Source organism: Rattus norvegicus, chromosome 3 (assembly GCF_036323735.1).
Source record: "Rattus norvegicus strain BN/NHsdMcwi chromosome 3, GRCr8, whole genome shotgun sequence".
Taxonomy (NCBI): Eukaryota; Metazoa; Chordata; class Mammalia; order Rodentia; family Muridae; genus Rattus; species Rattus norvegicus.
The window spans coordinates 150,576,883-150,600,612 of NC_086021.1; the positions used below are offsets into that span (position 1 = coordinate 150,576,883).

The following is a 23,730-nucleotide window of genomic DNA, read 5'->3' on the forward strand; positions in this document are numbered from 1 at the left end:
ACACTACCTCCTCTACAGGAACCTATCTTTTCTAAATTGGTCTCCCAGTGTAAAACGCCAGGCAGGCACTCCAACACGGAATGCTTGCTTTCTTGGAAACCAAGTGAGCATCGTTTTTTAAATCCATGACGTCACAGACCGTGCTTGATCACATGAAAGAAGCAAAGAGCTCCCTCATCCCTTTGGGACTCACTTGATTTGCTTTAGATATGGGCCCACTTAAAACTTTTTTTTTTGTTTTCATTTTAAGTTCTTCTTGCTTTAACAAAACTTACTATGCCTATTAAGACTCCACTCCACGTTTAGAACCAGTAAGTGTCACAGACTAATTCTGATGTGATGCCTTTGATGCCACCTTCCACTGAGACGGGAGCCCTGCTTTGCAACTCCAGGGATCCTGGAGCAGAGGAGGAGGTCAGTGCTCCAAGGGGTGACTGACAGTTTCATGATGAAGAGAAAGATGGCAGGGGTTGGATTCCAGCCTGAAATCACAGCAGTGAGCATCCAGAGGCAGAGGCAGGAGCATGACAAGGCTGAGGCCCTGTAATAAGAAAAGATGAAAGTGGGAGTAGGTGGGAGGGGGAGAATGAGGAAAAGAGGGAAGGGGAGGATAAGGATGGAGAGAGGGAGGGATAAGGGATGAGGAAGGACAAGGGGTGATGGACAGGAAATGTCTGTTGAAAAAGCACTCTAGTAAAGCTTCAGGGAAGGCACTGGCTTAAGGCAAGGATGACCAAATAAATGAACACCAAGAACCAATGCCCAATTTGCCTCCCAGTGGAATGTTAATAAAATACTGAACAAGCTAAAAACTTAGCAAATACTTTACTTTGAAATTTAAAAACAAAGTGCTACTAAGCCAAATGCACTAATAACAATCATGGAACTATCTGAGAAAAAAAGCTACATCGGACAGAGGGACACCTTTTCCTGAAGTTCCACAGCCCTTTTGCTAGTTTTGGTAAGAAGAACCCCCTTCCCAAAACCGTCTAGATTATTTCATGACTTGGATCCCAGTATTCCTACTGATGAACACATTAAGGCTCACCATGCCTTGGCATATAATAGAGACAAAAGAAACAAGCAAAAGGAGACAGAGCTACCCAACAGTGTCCCACAGAGAAAACATTTCATGCTGCATTCATGCTGTGGATCAGGTAGGTGCTTCTACATACTGTGGTAAGACACCCCTCAACCCACTCCACCACCACATCTTCCTCTGCCCAACAGGTCCGTGTTACACATTACACTGCTCTTTCTATCGGCTATAGTAAAATTAAGTAGCGTCTCCCTCCCTGGGCTGTGATCAAGTGAGGTTTTGTAACCCAGCCTTCTCAGCACCTGGTACATGGTATATACTCAAGAAACAATGTAGGGGTCAACCAAGCTTCAAACAAAAGAAATGAAACCTTTAGAAACAGATAGAGTCTTTTTTCAGAGGGACATTTGGGGCCTCAGTTTGATGATGGGAGTTCAGTGCTAGAGAGGGTGGACAGCACCACTCTCTGGAGAGCAGAACAGAAAAGGATGAGCAGGAGATATCTTACCCTAACATTACCACAGTTTATGTTAAATGACATAAACAAGGAGGCACGACTGGAGTGTGGTGCAGCTCAGATGACAACATCCGTTTCTGTCATTCCTACACATTCTCCAGCAGGTTTAGGTCACTCAGACTCTATGTCAATGTCTCTTTCAGTCTATAGAAAATAACCTTGCCAGCATGTACTATGCAAGCTGTCTTGCACACTCACTTGGCAAGTGCATCTAAAAGAGTCTTTCCAAAAGCGGTTCTGGGGAGTAACACACAGCTATTGTCTTTAGGGAAAACATTTCTGTTATCATAAATTGCTATCTGGCCTTCTGGTAGGCAACATTTATAGCATCAAGTACATGATGCTGCTGAACCCAGGAAACACACAGACACCTCATGGAATAGTGAAGGGCTGAGGCAGGGGAGGGGCAGGGGAGAAAGCTCCTTAGCCACATGGGCAGTAAAGGAAACACACACTCAGACTTCTGATAAATCATAAATGGCTAAAGCTAAGGCTTAATCAGAAAGGGACAAAGGAGACTGATGCTTTGTGGATGGTGCACATATAGACAGGCAGCAGCCAAGACAGGAAGGAGGTCACCTTAATATGGACATTTTTATTTAAGGCTCAAGGATGGCACTTTAGTCTGATATACCATATTTAATGACACAAATTCAAAGAACAAATACAAGTAATCAAAAGCGGAGATGGAAAGGGAAGAAAGCTTTGAGAAGAAATTAAAACAGAACCTACTGCTAATAGATGTAGTTCAGGCTAAAGACAGGGGGCAGAGAGTACTCCACTAACCTACTGTAAAAGTAGCTATTAGCATGGGCACACAGCTCCGTAAATCCTGGAAACAGAAAGCACATATAGAGAAAGATGCAAATATACACGTGGATCATACGCAGCTCCTAAGCCACCAGCAAAGAGGTGAGTCATTCATACTGGCCCTGTCGAAAGCTGTATCAAGTTTTAATTCAGTTACCTCCTTCTGTACAACTATGGAAACCCAGGAGGAACCTAAGCAAAAGGGAGACAGAATCAATATCAAGTTAATGCCAAGAGCATATAAGAAAAAAATGAAACCATAAGAAAATATGTATCTGGATCTTGACATTCAACAGCATCAAGGCAAATAGCAAAAACCAAGCAACACAACTGGACGAGCACACGGCAGAGAAGGTCTGAGTGAGAACTAACCCTAAGTAAACTACACATCCTAGAGCATCGCAGCAGGAGAAACCCACTGTAAATGCATGCTGGGACAACTGAACGCAGACAGCAGGTCACAGGTCCAAAAGGTTTTGAAGACAGAATGAAGTCCAGGCTTTGCTCAGAATGTCTAAGTACATTAAAGATTTAAACATTAACAGACAGATAGAACAATGGAATAGAATTGAAGACCCAGAAATGAACCCACACACCTATGGTCACTTGATTTTTGACAAAGGAGACAAAACCATCAAATGGAAAAAAGATAGCATTTTCAGCAAATGGTGCTGGTTCAACTGGAGGTCAACATGTAGAAGAATGCAGATCGATCCATGCTTATCACCCTGTACAAAGCTTAAGTCCAAGTGGATCAAGGACCTCCACATCAAACCAGACACACTCAAACTAATAGAAGAAAAACTAGGGAAGCATCTGGAACACATGGGCACTGGAAAAAATTTCCTAAACAAAACACCAATGGCTTACGCTCTAAGATCAAGATTCGACAAATGGGATCTCATAAAACTGCAAAGCTTCTGTAAGGCAAAGGACACTGTGGTTAGGACAAAACGGCAACCAACAGATTGGGAAAAGATCTTTACCAATCCTACAACAGATAGAGGCCTTATATCCAAAATATACAAAGAACTCAAGAAGTTAGACCGCAGGGAAACAAATAACCCTATTAAAAAATGGGGCTCAGAGCTAAACAAAGAATTCACAGCTGAGGAATGCCAAATGGCTGAGAAACTCCTAAAGAAATGTTCAACATCTTTAGTCATAAGGGAAATGCACATCAAAACAACCCTGAGATTTCACCTCACACCAGTGAGAAAGGCTAAGATCAAAAACTCAGGGGACAACAGATGCTGGCGAGGATGTGGAGAAAGAGGAACACTCCTCCATTGTTGGTGGGATTGCAAACTGGTACAACCATTCTGGAAATCAGTCTGGAGGATCCTCAGAAAATTGGACATTGAACTGCCTGAGGATCCAGCTATACCTCTCTTGGGCATATGTCCAAAAGATGCCCCAACATATAAAAAAGACACGTGTTCCACTATGTTCATTGCAGCCTTATTTATAATAGCCAGAAGCTGGAAAGAACCCAGATGCCCTTCAACAGAGGAATGGATACAGAAAATGTGGTACATCTACACAATGGAATATTACTCAGCTATCAAAAACAACGAGTCTATGAAATTCGTAGGCAAATGGTTGGAACTGGAAAACATCATCCTGAGTGAGCTAACCCAATCACAGAAAGACATACATGGTATGCACTCATTGGTAAGTGGCTATTAGCCCAAATGCTTGAATTACCCTAGATGCCTAGAACAAATGAAACTCAAGATGGATGATCAAAATGTGAATGCTTCACTCCTTCTTTAAAAGGGGAACAAGAATACCCTTGGCAGGGAAGAGAGAGGCAAAGATTAAAACAGAGACTGAAGGAACACCCATTCAGAGCCTGCCCCACATGTGGCCCATACATATACAGCCACCCAATTAGACAAGATGGATGAAGCAAAGAAGTGCAGACTGACAGGAGCCGGATGTAGATCGCTCCTGAGAGGCACAGCCAGAATACAGCAAATACAGAGGCGAATGCCAGCAGCAAACCACTGAACTGAGAATAGGACCCCCGTTGAAGGCATCAGAGAAAGAACTGGAAGAGCTTGAAGGGGCTCGAGACCCCATATGTACAACAATGCCAAGCAACCAGAGCTTCCAGGGACTAAGCCACTACCTAAAGACTATACATGGACTGACCCTGGACTCTGACCTCATAGGTAGCAATGAATATCCTAGTAAGAGCACCAGTGGAAGGGGAAGCCCTGGGTCCTGCTAAGACTGAACCCCCAGTGAACTAGACTGTTGCGGGGAGGGCGGCAATGGGGGGAGGGTTGGGAGGGGAACACCCATAAGGAAGGGGAGGGGGGAGGGGGATGTTTGCCCGGATACTGGGAAAGGGAATAACACTCGAAATGTATATAAGAAATACTCAAGTTAATAAAAAAAAAAAAATATATATATATATAAAATAAATGCTTTTCTTTATAATCACAAAATAAGGTTTCTAAATATAATATAAAATCTAGAAGCCATGGAATAACATTTTAGTAACTCTATTAAAGCTACTGCTGGGATGGGGCCGGAGAGATGGCTCAGGTGGGAAGCACACTGGCTGCTCTTCAGAGAAGCTGGGTTAGCACACACCTGACAGCTCACAACCCTCTAACTCCATTCCCAGGACGTCCAAGGTCCTCTTCTGGCTGCTATATGAAAACAAGACATAGACATGCAGTCAAAATAACCATATGCAAACATATAAAAGAAAATGAAGAAAAACCATCTAAATGAAAAGCCACCGCTGGGATGGAGAGGAATCACAGTGGTAGAGAGCTTTACACCCCAGTGAAGCACATTCCAGGAAAACTCAGAGCAAGTTTCATGGGATTATAAACTGAAACTCAGCTAGCAAAATTCCCCTAGGAGAGATTGATGACTCAGAACCTTGAAGTATTGAACGAGGTGGAAACCTGATTGGAACCAGAGCTTTCAAGCAAACATGAAGGGATGTGCTGGAGGAGCCCAGCCTTCACACGTTAAGGTGAAACATCACATTACTGAAGAATGAACGGGTCATTTGATACAAATTCTTGGAATCAAATGAAAATGAAAAGATAGCATAAGGTAATGCAAAGAAAGCAATCCTAAGAGGGACATTTATACTAAAAATAGAACACAAATAAATAGCAATATAGCTAGGCCCTCAGAAAAACAACAGCAAGCCAAGCCAGAATGAGTACACAAAAGAAATAATATCTGGGCAGAATTGATAAAATAAGAAAGAAATAAAAAAGATAAAAACAAGGCTGATTCTTTGAAAAGATGAACAATATAAACAAAGCCTTAGCTAAACTATTGAGAGAAAGAAGAAGAAGAGAAAGATATATAATTAAGAGTTGAAAAGAGAGTTTACAACTGATACCAAAGATGGTGGTTTTAGTAATTGTTATGAAAATTGAGAAATACCTTAAAAATGTATGCTCTACTGTATTCTGCAAACTAAGAAAATAGATACCTCTAGCTTACCAAAAGTAAACCAAGATAAGATGTACAATTTTAAAAGACCTATAAAACAAGTAACGAGATGGCTGCAGTAGCAAACACATACATACACACACATACATCTCCCAACTAATAATGTCTAGGCCCAAAGTCACTGCTGAATTTTTCAGACCTTTAAGAGATGCTTCTCAAACTATTCCATTCTGAATATGGCCAAGGCAACATTTTAAAAAGACAACATTTAGGGGAGCTTGCTTACAGTTTCTTATGTCATTATTATGGAAGGAAGAATTGCACAATTCATGGCACTGGAGCAGTAGCTAAGAGCCACATCCTGATTGGAGGGTGAGGAGAGGAGAAGAGGGGAGGAGGAAGGGGAGGAGCGAATGGGGAGGGAAGGGATATTGGAAGGGAAGGGGGAGCCTATGGGGGGGTCTTATTCAAACTAGCACAAACAAATCACAAGACCATCTCTACAGTTGCTGAAAAGACTTTTGACAAAATTAAAAAAGCCCTGAAGAAACTGGAAACAGAAAGAGCATATTTTGGACATAATACAGGCTATCCAACATTTTACTAATTGAGAAGAAGCTCGACATATTCTTGTTTAAATGAAGACTAAGAAAAGCTATTCAATTTCTTCATTCATATTCAATATAGTGGCTGAAGTCTTAGCTAAATCAGTAAGACAAGAGAAAGAAATAAAAAGAATATAGATAGCAAAGGAAGTCAAATGTCCTTATTTGTAGATAATATCACTCTTCACATATAAAACACCCAGAAGCTCCACCAGAAAACTCTTAGATCTGATAAATAACTTCAGCAGGAAATAAAATTCAAAGCTAAAATATTAGTTACCCTCTAATATACTAATAGTAAGAATGCTGTGACCCTATACATAGTTCTTCAGGGCTTGGGGAAACTTGGAAGTAATATGCAAGCAGACCTGAAGGAAAGCTTGACATCACTGAAGAGACCCAGAAGACACACTACAATGGAAATGTCCATGCTGGTAAATTCATATGCAAAAATGAATAACTTACAAAATTAACCTTCTTATCCAATTATTTTCATTAAAATTCCAGATACTCTTTAAAAAATGAAAAAATATATTAAAATTCATATGTAAGCACAAAAGGTATAGAATATCCAAAGCAATCCTCAGCAAAATAAATAAACAAAAACTAAGTAAATAAAGCTAGAGGTGTCACTCTGCCTACTCAGACTATACTACAAGGCACAGACACAAAATAGCATGATAGGGCTGGAGAGATGGCTCAGAGGTTAAGAGCACTGTCTGCTCTTCCAGAGGTCCTGAGTTCAATTCCCAGCAACCACATGGTGGCTCACAACCATCTGTAATCAGGTCTGGTGCCCTCTTCTGGCCTGCAAGCATACATGCAGGCAGAAAGCTGTATGATGTATACATAATAAATAAATAAATAAATAAATAAATAAATAAATAAATAAATAAATAAATCAAAACAAAACCAAAAAAATAGCATGATAAAGGCATGCAAGCTAAAGAGAAAGCCCAAATATAAATTTATTCAGCATGACCACCTGGTTTTTTGTATAATATTCTCTGAAAACTTCACACAGTTATAATTGTTTAGTGAGCATATACACCCATAGTTGCAATCCCTACCTTCCCCTAGATCCTATCATTTATCTCCCAGATCCATGTGTTTTTAAAGTTCTTATTAACAAACTCCTTAGTTCAATTGGTGCTGCCCATATGCACATGGGTATGAACCATCTGCTATTTTGAGAAAGATGTCAAAAGTACAACCTATTCGACAATGGCTCTGGGAAAAAGTGATGTCCACATGTGGGAGAATAAAACTGGATCCTTCTAATTCACTCTGCACAAACACAAACTCTAAAACTGTTAAGAGAAAAATTCTGGAAAGTATTTAAAGGTATAGGCATAGACAAAACAAGGCAAGGCAAGGACTTTAATCAGAAGCTAATCAGGAAATAATACAAACAATAAATAAATGGAACCTTGTGACATGAAAAGGTTCTATTCACCAAAATCACCTGTTAATCAAGAGGAAAGACAGCCTATAAAATGCAAAAAATGTTTGCCAGCTATGCATCCAACATAGGACTGATATCTAAAACACACAAAGACCAAAACTTTAAACAAGAAATCAGATAATGAATAACCTAATAAAATCAATAGATAGGTCCCAAAATAATATGAAAGACCAACAATTATATAAAAAACAATGTTCTATCTCACTGTCAACAGAGCAATGCAAACAAAACTACACCAAGATTTCAGTTGCCCCAGTCAAGATGGGCTTCAAAAAAATGAGGAACAGCAATGCAGTGGTGGCCAACCACTACAAAAGTCAATTCCTCTAGCATATGACCTACTATTCTATTCCTGAGTATTTAGTCGATAGATACATATAATTCTTTCTGCAGAACTACTGACAGTAGATAGGCTGTGGCATAACCTTACATGCCCAACAACCAAGATGAGTTAAAAAAAAGTATACACACACACACATACACACACACACACACAATGGATTTTTTTTTCAGGTAGAAAGAATGACTTTAGGGATGGGTTCAGGATAATCATTTTAAATTACATTCAGAAAGATAAATATTACATAATTTCTCTCATTTGAGACTCCAAGATTTTATACAAATACGGCAATCATGTATATATATATTTGACATCCTAGTAGGAGTCAAAATGTCCAGGGAAACAAAGGAGATAACAGGGTTAGACTGGAGCTTGAAATAGGAGACATGGGGTGGGAGGAAAGTGCTTAATATATAATACATACTTAAATGAAATTTAAATCAAAATAATATTTTTAAATCTTTAGAAAAATTATATTCTAAGAAAGGAGAGTGACCAAAAACAAAATGGTAAGATATGAAATGTATAGGAACAAATAGTTCATTTTAAAAGAAAACATAATTAATGTGTTCATAAATAAAAGCTTCTCTTGATGTCATATGAATATAAACATATTTCTAACCTTTCAGTCAAGCCAAATTTTATATTTTGACAACACTGTTGAGAGGCTATAAAAAAAAACAAAATATCAGAAAGGAATATGGTGATATCTCTTGTAATTAGATAACTGTATCGCTGAATCAGGAGGACCAGATCTACAAGTCATTAACTTTCAGGAAGAAATCTGGAAGACTTTCAAATTTAAGTTACTCAGTTACACCTTACAAAATTGGTATAATTCCAACAATTAAGACATTCTGCCAGCAGTGATGCTTACTTTTAACCCCAGAACTTGGGTGGCAGAAGCAAGAGATTTCTGTGAATTTGAGGCCAGCCTAGCCTATACAGTGAGTTACACAGCAGTCAGGACTTGCAACAGATGTAAACTGAACTAGATGGAAATTAGCACAGAGGCCCACAACTGACCAACATGGGGAGAATGAAAGACTTTGGAGTTACCAGCCTTACATGGGTGTCTATACAATACCTCTTCCCTCAGAGCTCAGGGGTTATGTGGAAAGGTCAAATAGCTCTGGGCAACTGATTGCTGGGTGAGAGAAAGTCTGTGGGACTGGTGCATCAAGCACAGGCCAGGCCAGGCCCTGTGTGCAGGATTACATGCTTCTGTAGGAAGAGAAGATGGGAGAGAGGAGAGAGGAAAAGAGACAGGGAGGGAAACGAAGGGAAGAAGAGACAGAAGGAGAAACAATGCAAATGAACATGAATTGAGTGGGTAAGGATATAGGGGAGGACTTTGAAAAAACAGAGGGAGGCAAATGAATATAATAACATTTTTATGGCATTCTTTTAAAAAGCACTATTTAAAAATTCTTAAGGGTAATCTCTATCTATTCACACATCCACCTAATGATACACTGTGCAAAATGTTAATGAAGAAAAGGAAATCTCTAAGGAGAAGTAGGATTCTACTTCCATGAGAACAATGTAGAACAGATGTAGCAAGTATAGGATAAAAATGCGCACTCATATTTGTTTTCTAAATGCATATTTATATTCTTGTTTTCCAAAAGGAAACTCAAAGGATAATGAAGTGATAACGAAATGTATCTATTCATATAGTACACTGTAGTGTTCAATTTTAGAATTTAAATTACATAATCATATATATAATATATAACACTATATACAGATTAAATTTTATGCATAAATTAAGAGGCATGTATACATAATAGTCTGAATATAAATATCCCCCATAGCGCATAGGGTGAAGGCTTACTAAATGATTCTGGAGGCCCCCGAAACTCCAGGAGAAAGAGCCAAGCACTGGCAGTATGCTTTCAAGGATAGATCTTGCCTGGCCCCTTCCTCTCTTTATGGGGATTCTCGATGACCATGAGGTTGAGGTGCCTTCTCTGCTACCCAGTTCCACTATGATGAAAGTCTGCTTTCAAGACTAAAGTAAATGTCAGCTAAGACTATGAAACGAAATAAATTGTTAAGAATTTTCTGTACTTTGAAACTGTTTCTCTCAGGTATATGTCAAAGAAATGAAAAGTCTGGCTAATACAGCCATGCTTTTATATGAGTGAGTGAGTGAGTGAGTGAGTGAGTGAGTGAGTGAGTGCGTGCAATGCACATGTGTATGCACGCATGTGCCTGTGAGAGAGATAGATAGATAGATAGATAGATAGATAGATAGATAGATAGAGATAGAGATATATAGATATATAGATCTCCACAGCATACAGTCTAAGTCAAGAGGAAAGTTATACAAATAGATGTGCCTATTCTCCTTCCCTTCATAAATGACCATCATGATCTTAACCCAAGGCCGCTGATGAATAACTTCATCATTCTCTAGCCTATTTAACGCTATTTCTAAAACAGCATCACCAGCCCTAATGATGCAGCTACTGAAGGAAGTGCACAGCATCTTCATAGATCCTTTATCCTTAGATTCTTATCTTTAAGAGACTTGCAGCCAAGGAAAGATGTGAATGGATATTAATGGCATTAGGAATCGAGATGCTCAGAGTCAAGGAAAAGATTATAAGTAGGAAGTTGAATTAAGTATAAACACTGAATTTAGTGATTCAGAAGCAATAGCATCCCACAAGCATGAGACCCTGGTACACAGAGGCTCGCTTCTATTGGCATTCCTCATGGTAGGACCCAGAACTTGCTGAAGAAAAGACTGACTCCAACATTTGCTTGAAATACCGGCTCTGACAGAGTGTAAGAACTTTTAAAAACTAATAAGGGTGTGCAAAGGCAAAGGTTGAAAAACAGCCACTGAATGGTTCTTAGAACTTGTACATCAAACAGGAAGAATTATGAAATTGAGTGAAAAACTCCAAATCTTAGAAATTTCATTGAACTGTGATAAAAGCTAAAAACAAACAAAAAACCCAAAAGCCAAAGGGAAGAAAAAATATCCCTCCTTTGAGGTAGTTATTAAACCAACTTCTTTTTTTTTTTAAGATTTATTTATTTCATGTATGTGAGTACACTGTTGTTGTCTTCAGACACACCAGAAGAGGGCATCAGATTCCCATTACAGATGGTTGTGAGCCACCATGAGGTTGCTGGGAATTGAACTCAGAACTCTGGAACAGCAGTCAGTGCTCTTAACCTCTGAGCCATCTCTCCAGCACTAACTTCTTACTTTAAGTATTATAAATGGCAAAGGTAAGTATTTATCTGTCTTTTCACTGGATTAAAATGCAATCTGGAGACAACTGTAGAAAACACAGCCAGTCAATCTAGAAGGATGAAATCATTCTGCAACTGTCAATGAAATCACTGGCCAGGAATTAGGAACTGTCTTCAAAACCAGAGTTTATAGGAACCAAACTGCACACATATCCTTAGAACTTCTGCTCTAATACCCAATCAGTTTGGCACAGAGTAGCTGGGCATGGTAGTACAGGCCTAAAATTCTAGCTCTTCTGGGGCTGAGAGATAAGCATCATGACTTCAAAGCCAACTTGGGCTACAGAAAAAGAATATTTTAACTAAGACCGTATGTATAATAAAAACAAGAGAACATTAAAATAAGGAGAAAACAAAATAGCAGAAGGCTAAATTAAGGAGAGGAAATTATAATGTGAATCTGTTTAGAGTAGGACAAACTTTTCACTCTAAATGGATCCACGAATACAAAGAGAAAACTATAGTGCCAGTTGCCAGGGACCTGTCCTCAATAGTTCCTTGAATCATTCATAATATACTGTTTTATAGGATATTTCTTGCAATGTCCTTCAATAAAGGTTAATACCATTTTATCAAAACTTAGTTCAGAAGAGATAGAAGGAGCCAGCCCAGATATAATTCTGAAGATCTGAGGACTGAAGAGTCTCTGGGTATCTACCAGTCAAGCCTATATTCTACTCATGAAAGAAAGAGTTAGAAGAATCACATCCATATGAGGGACTAATTTGGAACACAGCTTTTCACTACTTCAATTCTAAATTTCAACATAACAATGATGCCTCTGCAGTAGATTAATTTTCTCTCTTTGAACAATAACCACACACAGAGAGAGAGAGAGAGAGAGAGAGAGAGAGAGAGAGAGAGAGAGAGAGAGAGAGAGAGTTCTCTATGCCTTCTTGCAAAAAATTAATCACAGGACTGATTTTCTTCTTCCAATTAAGGTTCATATACATTAAGCACATGCATGTAAACACAGTCAAGTGTACACACAAACTCTTATGTTTAAAAATGTATACACCTAGGTATTTTCTTATTCATTGTGACCCTGGACAGAGGTAAGATCACCCTCAGTGTCAAAAGGGAAGCAGACATCAAGGGAATGCAAACGCTTTCACAACATAATGTGTAAGTAACTGGTCCAAGCTGGATAACCAACAAGCAATGGTGGATTTGAATTGGAAGGTAACCAATGTGAATTCAGACTTCATTAAAGTATAAGGCCATACCCTGCTTCTCAGAAGCACACTTCCCACCTAAACCACAGCTCCTGCTCCCATGTTGTTGCCACTTCTGACTTAAGAAACATCATGAAAACAGAGCTATGGCTGTTTGCCTCCTCCTCCAACACTGCAGGGTCCAGCCTCACCCCAGAGAGTCAGGCCCACCTTCCCAGAACAGCTTAAGGCTTCAGGACACAGAATTGAATATCTAAAGCCTTAGGGTACAAACTGCTCTAGGATTCCTAAAGAGTCCACCCACTCATCTGAACAAGTTGCAAGTCCTTTCCTTCTTCCTTTTCAGCAACTACCATCATTTACAACCGACCTTGAGTTAAAGAATCAGCCTCTTACAAGAGTTGAAGAAAATAATATTATTTGTTTTGACACATGTTCTGGGAGATCTCTGGTCAAAGTCCACTTTAGAGAAGTGCAAAGAAAAAAGACATCTTGGTGCATGGAAGATGAAGAAATCAGCAACCTGTGCTAGTAGCCACTTGCTTCTACCTGAGACCTGCACTACACTGAGAAGTGACAGATAATAAATACCCTGAAAGGGATGGACGCCATTACGAATTACCTTTCTCGGTGCTGCAACAAACTGCCCCACAAAAGCAATGCAAGGAAGGAAAGGCTCACAGTGTAATGGAAGGGTCTATCAGGATGGAGAGGTTAGAGACTCATGAGGCAGTTGTCGCCATTAAACCTTTGATCAGGAAGCAGAAAGCAATGAGTGGTAGTATTCAGCTCCTCTTCTTTCTGTGTAGTTCCCTTTCTGGAACCTCAGCCCATGGAATGGTGCTGCCCACATTTAGTGCAAGTCTTCCCACAAAATTTAATACAATCTTGGATATCCTTCACAGATTAGCTCAGCGGTTTGTCTGCTGAATATTTCTAGATTCCGTCATAAGGATTGTCTTAAATAATTGTAGATACTATTGAGTAGACAGTCACTATTAACCATTACAACATGTGATGTTGCAAATTTCCCACGAGCAACATCTGTGCCTCCAAATTATTCTTGGAACAGTTTAGCTGGTAATAGAATCTCAGACTGTCCTTAGAGGCTTTGCAGGTATGACTGATGTGTCAGAGATGCACCAGTAGGTAGTAGAGAGGAGAGAAGGTATGTATACATTCAATATTCTGACCTGTGATTAGTAGCCTAATATTCCATTTAAAAAGGGAGCCAGAGATGACAACCAGTCCAGATAAGCATAAACAAGCTCCCAGGGCAGGGAACAAGCGAGAGACTAGAAAAACCCCACCTGTGACCCTGGAACTGTAGACCCCAAGCAGGAATGACTCTGAGATGACCACTAGACCAGCACCATGGGGCCCAGACAGGGAACTAACCTAAGAAAGCCTGCTGCCTCAAAAGTGTGTTGGGGTGGGGAGGGGTGGCACAGACCTGAGATACCTGAGATGACCCTGGCTTGGAGCCATAATGCATAGTAGGGGTATAGCACTCCAGAGACCACTCCCAAGACAACCCAAAACATTTCAAAGGAACAAGTGAGTGGTCAAGAAATCAAAGAAAAAGAGAAACAGAAGGATGTGGGAACAATAAAGACAGGCAGAACTGAAGACTCAAGGGTAGTGAGGAACAGCCTGATGTGAGTAGCCACTGGTGCCAGCTGGGACTTTGGTGGGATCGCAGCCTGTGCTGCCCCTGGGGCCATGTCTGGTTCCATGGCCCTGCAGCAGCAGAGATCTGTTACCACCAGAGGCTAGGTGGACACCCCTAGTCTGAGCTACCATCTAGGGGCATGTTGATATCTGAGGGCTGTGCAGAACTGCCCCACCCCTCACTTGAACATCATGGAATAACTGGCCCTGTGGGTGTGAGAGCAGAACAACTGACCCCATCGCTACCCAACTGCAGTACTCGAGACCCCGAGGGATATGAGCATGGGAGGACTGGCTCTACCATCTCCATAAGGTGGTGGAGAAAAGAAGGAGATACCCTTCTCCCACCTCACCCCGTCTCCTCACCCATACCACCTGCAGCAGGTGGAAGACCTGGCCCTGGGGTCATGAGAGCAGGAGAGCCGTCCCTGTCCCTCACCAACTGAACTACTTGGGAGAATAGGCCCTGCACCTTACTCGGGCAGCACAGAAGAACTGACCCTAGTGGCATGGGTCAAAAACAACATCTCCTAGGATCAGGAGCAAGAGAAAGCTGACCTGACCCTTGTCTGCCCTTCAGTGACAATGGGGGAGGAAAAGATGTTGCTTACCCGCCATCCCCACCATGGCAGGGAGGAAAACTGGCCTGGAGGTCATCAGAGCAGGAGAGATATCCCTGCCCCACACCTACTACAGCACTCAGAAAAGCAGGTTATGCATCTCATCTGGGCAGCAAGGGCAGAGTTGGCCCCATTTAAGGGGGTTGCTGGTTAGCCAGCCCCAAGGGCATGAGAGTAGGAAACACAGTGTGCTCACCAGCTCCCAGGGCCAGATGCATGGCCTTGAACTGGCCCACTCCAACACCTACCCCACTGACGACCTGCTGGAGTACATGAAGGAACGGGTCCTACAGATCCAAAACTACAGGATCTCCATGGCACAAGGCGGAACAGGGTATCCAACAGGAGTCCCAGTGTGGAGTCAGTATTAATAGAGTAGCAGAAGCCAGAGATCTCAAAACAGACCAGTGTCTCATCATAATGAACATTTGCAAATAAAGAAGTGTGGACAACAAGGTATTCTGTGGGAAACACTGAGACACACTACTAATGGGTAGATTTTTTGTTCTCTGTTGGGGGTAGGCTGCAAAGATAGGTACAAGGAAAGGGGGAAATGTGTGGAATTAGGGTACAGGATGTGAAATTTACAAAGAACAGTAAAACATTTTAAAAAGAAAAAAATTTCAATTGTCATGTTGCTGAAATCTACAAAAGTCATTCTCAATTTTCCTAATGCTGTGGCCCTCGTGTATGGTGAACCCCCTCCCACCATAAAATTATTTTCATTGCTACTTCTGAGAAATAGAGTTTTAAATTAGCTCAAAACTCAGCAACAGGATCTGACTCAGGAAGACAGATTGTTAAAAATGCAGGAGGACTGGTGCAGACTCACTGACCCTCTGGATGTCACCAGACATGGGTAAATGAGTAACGGGTTCTGTTCTGCCCCTGTGATACTTGTTCAAGCCCCCATTGTGCCCTACAGATAATGTTCCAGCCATTGTGTCCTGCAGATAGTATTCCAGGAAACCGGGGCCGAAGCCTAACCAGATGTGTATCAGATGCAGATGCTTCGTCAACTCTGACAAACATTTTCCCTAAAGGACAGGAATCAAGATCTGTTCTCAGGAGAATGAGGGTTTGACCTTCCCCCTGATTTAAACCCTAGAGTCTTAAGAACAATCCTGTGACTTTGAGAGTTTCCCCTTGTGACATATTTGGTATTTCCTTTTGACATCCCCTCATCTCCTGGGGCTTGTGACTTCTTCCTTTAAAAAGCCCTTCTCCCAGCCACTCAGGGTCGACACCTCTGTCTCCTGCGTGGGATACGTGTCGACCCGGAGCTCTCCGTAATACACCTCGCCTCTGCGTATTGCATCAAGACTGGTCTCTCCTGTGTCTGGGGTCCTCGACTTCCCGAGACTTGAGTGAGGGTCTCCCTTCGGGGATCTTTCACTTCATAGCTATAATCTTGTCCCTCTTACGAATTGTAATGTAAATACCTGTGTTTTCCAATGGTCTTAGGCGACTCCTATGAAAGAGTCCTTCAACCTCCAAAGTGGTTGTGGCCCACAGGTTGAGAACCACTGATGTACAGGCTCTTATTTAATGTCAGTCCAGGCTGTGACTATTTTCCAGGCAGGCGATGTTACAGAGTGTAAAGCAGTAGTGATTTAGCTCTCGCCTTAAAAAGCCTTCACTTTCTACGTAAGTGTGGCTTATAATCCCAGCATCAGAGCCTGAATGGGCCACACTGAATGCTGCTGAGCTCTTATCTGGGTACAGAGTGAAGCTTGCTATGAAATAACACTTCAAACACCTTTGCCTGGTGGAAGCCTGAAGCATCCTGCTCAACGAGCTGAGAATAAGGACAGTAAAGCTTCCTTAGCTAAGAAGTTTACCTGGAACAGTCACAGGACTTGCAATGGGGCAACACAATATCCATGGGCAGCTCTGTGGCTCCACCAGCTTGCACACTAGCCCAAAATTGCAGCAGCAAAGACAGAAGCAAAACTCTTTTATTCTTTGGGGATAAAGAACTCACCTGTACCACCCACCCAAAGCACAGCTGAAAAAAACATCACAATGGGTGTTTTAAAATGGAATCGTTTTCCTACAGCTTCAGGAGACCCTTCTAAGTTAATTGATTCTGCTACAACCCAGATTAAAACCACGTAGTTTTGCTGTAAAACACTTTATTGCCAAAATACAACTGCTGCGAGAGCTTGCCACTGAGGTGCTAGTGGTTGACAATGAGCATCCATTAAAGGAAAAGAAGATACAGCATAAGCGAGTGGCCAGACAAGCAATTTCTGAACAAAAAGAAAAAGGCCAACAAACCAAGATAATTCAGAGTCCTGCTCTGTATAAAAAAATCAAATCAAAACAAAACAAAAGGCCCAAAAAACCTTGTTGCTGGAAGTCCTGTGGTGGCACACCCTTTAATCCTAGCCCTCATAGAAAGAAAAGGGCAGACATCTGTGAGTTAAAGGCTAATCCAGTAAATATGGTGAGGTTTAGGACAGTCATAGCTTTGTAGAGAAACCCTATCTCAAGATAGGTAGGTAGGCAGGCAGGCAGGCAGGCAGGCAGGCAGGCAGGCAGGCAGGCAGGCAGGCAGGCAGGCAGGCAGACAGACAAATAAATGCTAAATTAGGAAAAAATTCTCCTTGTCACAAGTCATGCTGTCTTTAACCAGGCAAATGCTTGAACATAGAGGCAATTATTAAGAAATTAAATTTTAATTTAAAATTCTAAACAGAAAGTTCCTGCAACCTATATCTGCATGGCATTTCTGATATCAATCTTTGCTTAATAGTCTGTTGCTCATGTGTAGCATAAACTGCACCTTTTTCTGGAAAAACTTGGTATTCATGAATAAATGTGGCTTAATATTCTAAAAATGGTATGCAATTTTTTAAAACACGAGGTTTAACAAAATGCCAAGTTCTAACCAAGATTAGATTGTAAAAGTAGCTAAAGCCACACTGACTAAAAGCAAAAGGGAGGAAGGGAAGGAACCCATGGTAGAAGCCTGCACGTGCACATGTGCATACAATACATACCCGCCACCCTCTCCAAGCCGCTCGAATGAAAGCCAAAAAGATTAATGAGACGATTTCTAGAAAATGCTTTGAACTCTTTGGAAGAAAGGTGCTATATAAATGGAAGGTATTAGTTTCCTTACTCTAAAAGGCAATTTAATTCACTCCAAGATGAAATGTAATACAACTAATATCCAGTCTGCTTGCTTTCAACAATGAAAGTTAATCAATTCAAAAGTCTCCTAGAACTTTCATTGAGCAAACATCAATTCCCTATTCACCAACCCTAATGCTGATATGATTATCATTTCTAAACTAGTGCCTGGAGTCATGATTTCTTGTCAAACTAATTTAATATAAATTTAATTACAGCTATACTGATATGTCTGACTTCTGAGATTTATGCCCTTAGCAAGAAGATACTCACCCTCTGACATTTACTCATATAAAGAAGCAAGAAAGCCAGTCCTTGGTTTCAAAAGCTTGTGACTACAGGGAGAAAACACACATATAAAACTAAACAACTTTACTTTTAAGTCACATGGAGCAAATCCTGTGCCTGGGGAATGGTGGTCAAGGCTTCCTACAAAACAACTTTTTCCAAACCCTGGTACTTTCTTCATAAATTCCCCAACTGTACTCTATACTCTAAAAGGAAGTTTTAGTCAAGGAAATTTCCCTGGTATAACAGAGCAGCAAGCATCCTTGGGTTCTTGAACCAAGCTTACCAGGAACTCTCAAGCAGATGAGTCACAGCACAGGGAGAAGAGCAGACCTCAGACCCCAAGAATGGGGAAGCCTAGAGGGAAGTCACTCTGGGGCTTTTCATCCAAGCCACAAAAGCAACCTAGTGTTGGAATTTGCTTAAATGATGCTGCCACTTCAGATCAGCAACAAGTCCTAGGCTTGTCTTTCATAATCTCCTATGCTGGTTCTCACCTGATTTTTGTTAGTCTCCTATAGACTCAGCATTTTAACACATAAGTACCTAAGGTCTTTCCTGTAAGTTTCAAAAACATTGCTGTTTTTACATCTTTCTTAGATTTCAGTGTGGACTCAAAAGATCTTTGTTTTAGTACTTAGTGATTGTATAGGTAGTGAAAAATGTCAAAGGCATATATGTGTTTCAACTCTCACAAATATCTATCTTAAAGGAGTTATAAAACATAAAAAATTGGAAAATAAATAATACTGGGTGAGGAAAAAGTCAATTATATTCAAAGGCAAGTGTAAGTTATTTTACTATGAATCTGACAGAGTAAGACAGAAACAACCAATGTACACATGACATGGTAATTTGCTCTTAAGAAAATGTCTCAAAGATACATAAATAAAAATTATACAAGGGTTGATTCAAATTTACCAAGATTAAATTATTCTAAGGATCCTTCTCAGCTATAATTTTTAGGGGGAAAATGGATCCTGTCTAAGCTTAGCAGAATCATCATAATCCCCACAAGCAACTGAGTTGCCATTCAAAAACAAGCAGAGGACATCTGACATACTACTGCCACACACCAGAGACATCAAAATGTGGAGGAGGATGGAAACAGGACAAATGCACTCAGGCAAGAAAAACCAAGAGTGGGGTTTATTCATGTAGTACAGTCTAAGTACAGAAACACTAAAAAGAGCCTGGGGCATGAGGGGACCATTTACAAGTATAATACTACAATAAAGTAATCACTGATGGTTAAACCCCAAAGCAAATCCAAACTTCATGGAAATTCATTCATATTTTCTTGCTCTTTTTTTTTTTTTTTGAGAATCAGAAAACTTATTTTTTTTTTATTTTATTTTTTTTTTATTAACTTGAGTATTTCTTATATACATTTCAAGTGTTATTCCCTTTCCCGGTTTCCGGGCAAAATCCCCCTCCCCCCTCCCCTTCCTTATGGGTGTTCCCCTCCCAACCCTCCCCCCATTGCCGCCCTCCCCCCATAGTCTAGTTCACTGGGGGTTCAGTCTTAGCAGGACCCAGGGCTTCCCCTTCCACTGGTGCTCTTACTAGGATATTCATTGCTACCTATGGGGTCAGAGTCCAGGGTCAGTCCATATATAGTCTTTAGGTAGTGGCTTAGTCCCTGGAAGCTCTGGTTGCTTGACATTGTTGTACTTTTGGGGTCTCGAGCCCCTTCAAGCTCTTCCAGTTCTTTCTCTGATTCCTTCAACGGGGGACCTATTCTCAGCTCAGTGGTTTGCTGCTGGCATTCGCCTCTGTATTTGCTGTATTCTGGCTGTGTCTCTCAGGAGCGATCTACATCCGGCTCCTGTCGGTCTGCACTTCTTTGCTTCATCCATCTTGTCCAATTGGGTGGCTGTATATGTATGGGCCACCTGTGGGGCAGGCTCTGAATGGGTGTTCCTTCAGTCTCTGTTTTAATCTTTGCCTCTCCCTTCCCAGCCAAGGGTATTCTTTTTCCTCATTTAAAGAAGGAGTGAAGCATTCACATTTTGATCATCCGTCTTGAGTTTCGTTTGTTCTAGGGATCTAGGGTAATTCAAGCATTTGGGCTAATAGCCACTTATCAATGAGTGCATACCATGTATGTCTTTCTGTGATTGGGTTAGCTCACTCAGGATGATATTTTCCAGTTCCAACCATTTGCCTACGAATTTCATAGACTCGTTGTTTTTGATAGCTGAGTAATATTCCATTGTGTAGATGTACCACATTTTCTGTATCCATTCCTCTGTTGAAGGGCATCTCGGTTCTTTCCATTTTCTGGCTATTATAAATAAGGCTGCGATGAACATAGTGGAGCACGTGTCTCTTTTATATGTTGAGGCATATTTTGGGTATATGCCCAAGAGAGGTATAGCTGGATCCTCAGGCAGTTCAATGTCCAATTTTCTGAGGAACCTCCAGACTGATTTCCAGAATGGTTTTACCAGTCTGCAATCCCACCAACAATGGAGGAGTGTTCCTCTTTCTCCACATCCTCGCCAGCATCTGCTGTCACCTGAGTTTTTGATCTTAGCCATTCTCACTGGTGTGAGGTGAAATCTCAGGGTTGTTTTGATTTGCATTTCCCTTATGACTAAAGATGTTGAACATTTCTTTAGGTGTTTCTCAGCCATTCGGCATTCCTCAGCTGTGAATTCTTTGTTTAGCTCTGAACCCCATTTTTTAATAGGGTTATTTGTTTCCCTGCGGTCTAACTTCTTGAGTTCTTTGTATATTTTGGATATAAGGCCTCTATCTGTTGTAGGATTGGTAAAGATCTTTTCCCAATCTGTTGGTTGCCGTTTTCTCCTAACCACCGTGTCCTTTGCCTTACAGAAGCTTTGCAGTTTTATGAGATCCCATTTGTCGATTCTTGATCTTAGAGCATAAGCCATTGGTGTTTTGTTCAGGAAATTTTTTCCAGTGCCCATGTGTTCCAGATGCTTCCCTAGTTTTTCTTCTATTAGTTTGAGTGTGTCTGGTTTGATGTGGAGGTCCTTGATCCACTTGGACTTAAGCTTTGTACAGGGTGATAAGCATGGATCGATCTGCATTCTTCTACATGTTGCCCTCCAGTTGAACCAGCACCATTTGCTGAAAATGCTATCTTTTTTCCATTGGATGGTTTTGGCTCCTTTGTCAAAAATCAAGTGACCATAGGTGTGTGGGTTCATTTCTGGGTCTTCAATTCTATTCCATTGGTCTATCTGTCTGTCTCTGTACCAATACCATGCAGTTTTTATCACTATTGCTCTGTAATACTGCTTGAGTTCAGGGATAGTGATTCCCCCTGAAGTCCTTTTATTGTTGAGGATAGCTTTAGCTATCCTGGGTTTTTTGTTATTCCAGATGAATTTGCAAATTGTTCTGTCTAACTCTTTGAAGAATTGGATTGGTATTTTGATGGGGATTGCATTGAATCTGTAGATTGCTTTTGGTAAAATGGCCATTTTTACTATATTAATCCTGCCAATCCATGAGCATGGGAGATCTTTCCATCTTCTGAGGTCTTCTTCAATTTCTTTCCTCAGTGTCTTGAAGTTCTTATTGTACAGATCTTTTACTTGCTTGGTTAAAGTCACACCGAGGTACTTTATATTATTTGGGTCTATTATGAAGGGTGTCGTTTCCCTAATTTCTTTCTCGGCTTGTTTCTCTTTTGTATAGAGGAAGGCAACTGATTTATTTGAGTTAATTTTATACCCAGCCACTTTGCTGAAGTTGTTTATCAGCTTTAGTAGTTCTCTGGTGGAACTTTTGGGATCACTTAAATATACTATCATGTCATCTGCAAATAGTGATATTTTGACTTCTTCTTTTCCGATCTGTATCCCCTTGATCTCCTTTTGTTGTCTGATTGCTCTGGCTAGAACTTCAAGAACTATATTGAATAAGTAGGGAGAGAGTGGGCAGCCTTGTCTAGTCCCTGATTTTAGTGGGATTGCTTCGAGTTTCTCTCCATTTAGTTTAATGTTAGCAACTGGTTTGCTGTATATGGCTTTTACTATGTTTAGGTATGGGCCTTGAATTCCTATTCTTTCCAGGACTTTTATCATGAAGGGGTGTTGAATTTTGTCAAATGCTTTCTCAGCATCTAATGAACTGATCATGTGGTTTTGTTCTTTCAGTTTGTTTATATGATGGATCACGTTGATGGTTTTCCGTATATTAAACCATCCCTGCATGCCTGGGATGAAGCCTACTTGATCATGGTGGATGATTGTTTTGATGTGCTCTTGAATTCGGTTTGCCAGAATTTTATTGAGTATTTTTGCGTCGATATTCATAAGGGAAATTGGTCTGAAGTTCTCTTTCTTTGTTGTGTCTTTGTGTGGTTTAGGTATAAGAGTAATTGTGGCTTCGTAGAAGGAATTCGGTAGTGCTCCATCTGTTTCAATTTTGTGGAATAGTTTGGATAATATTGGTATGAGGTCTTCTATGAAGGTTTGATAGAATTCTGCACTAAACCCGTCTGGACCTGGGCTCTTTTTGGTTGGAAGACCTTTAATGACTGCTTCTATTTCCTTAGGAGTTATGGGGTTGTTTAATTGGTTTATCTGTTCCTGATTTAACTTCGATACCTGGTATCTGTCTAGGAAATTGTCCATTTCCTGAAGATTTTCAAATTTTGTTGAATATAGGTTTTTATAGTAAGATCTGATGATTTTTTGAATTTCCTCTGAATCTGTAGTTATGTCTCCCTTTTCATTTCTAATTTTGTTAATTTGGACGCACTCTCTGTGTCCTCTCGTTAGTCTGGCTAAGGGTTTATCTATCTTGTTGATTTTCTCAAAGAACCAACTTTTGGTTCTGTTGATTCTTTCTATGGTCCTTTTTGTTTCTACTTGGTTGATTTCAGCTCTGAGTTTGATTATTTCCTGCCTTCTACTCCTCCTGGGTGTATTTGCTTCTTTTTGTTCTAGAGCTTTTAGGTGTGCTGTCAAGCTGCTGACATATGCTCTTTCCTGTTTCTTTCTGCAGGCACTCAGCGCTATGAGTTTTCCTCTTAGCACAGCTTTCATTGTGTCCCATAAGTTTGGGTATGTTGTATCTTCATTTTCATTAAATTCTAAAAAGTTTTTAATTTCTTTCTTTATTTCTTCCTTGACCAGGTTATCATTGAGTAGAGCATTGTTCAATTTCCACGTATATGTGGGCATTCTTCCCTTATTGTTATTGAAGACCAGTTTTAGGCCGCGGTGGTCCGATAGCATGCATGGGATTATCTCTATCTTTCTGTACCTGTTGAGGCCCGTTTTTTGACCAATTATATGGTCAATTTTGGAGAAAGTACCATGAGGAGCTGAGAAGAAGGTATATCCTTTTGCTTTAGGATAGAATGTTCTATAAAT

At 40.6% G+C, this 23,730-nt stretch overlaps 1 protein-coding gene and 1 pseudogene across 15 annotated transcripts in view; one reads left to right on the forward strand and one right to left on the reverse strand.

Annotated features, from left to right (window-relative positions):
- Kif16b (kinesin family member 16B) overlaps window positions 1-23,730 on the reverse strand; it is a 279,523-nt gene that overhangs the window by 148,650 nt on the left and 107,143 nt on the right. The window lies entirely within an intron of this gene.
- On the forward strand, window positions 13,752-13,871 carry LOC120102071 (small nucleolar RNA SNORA17; annotated as a pseudogene).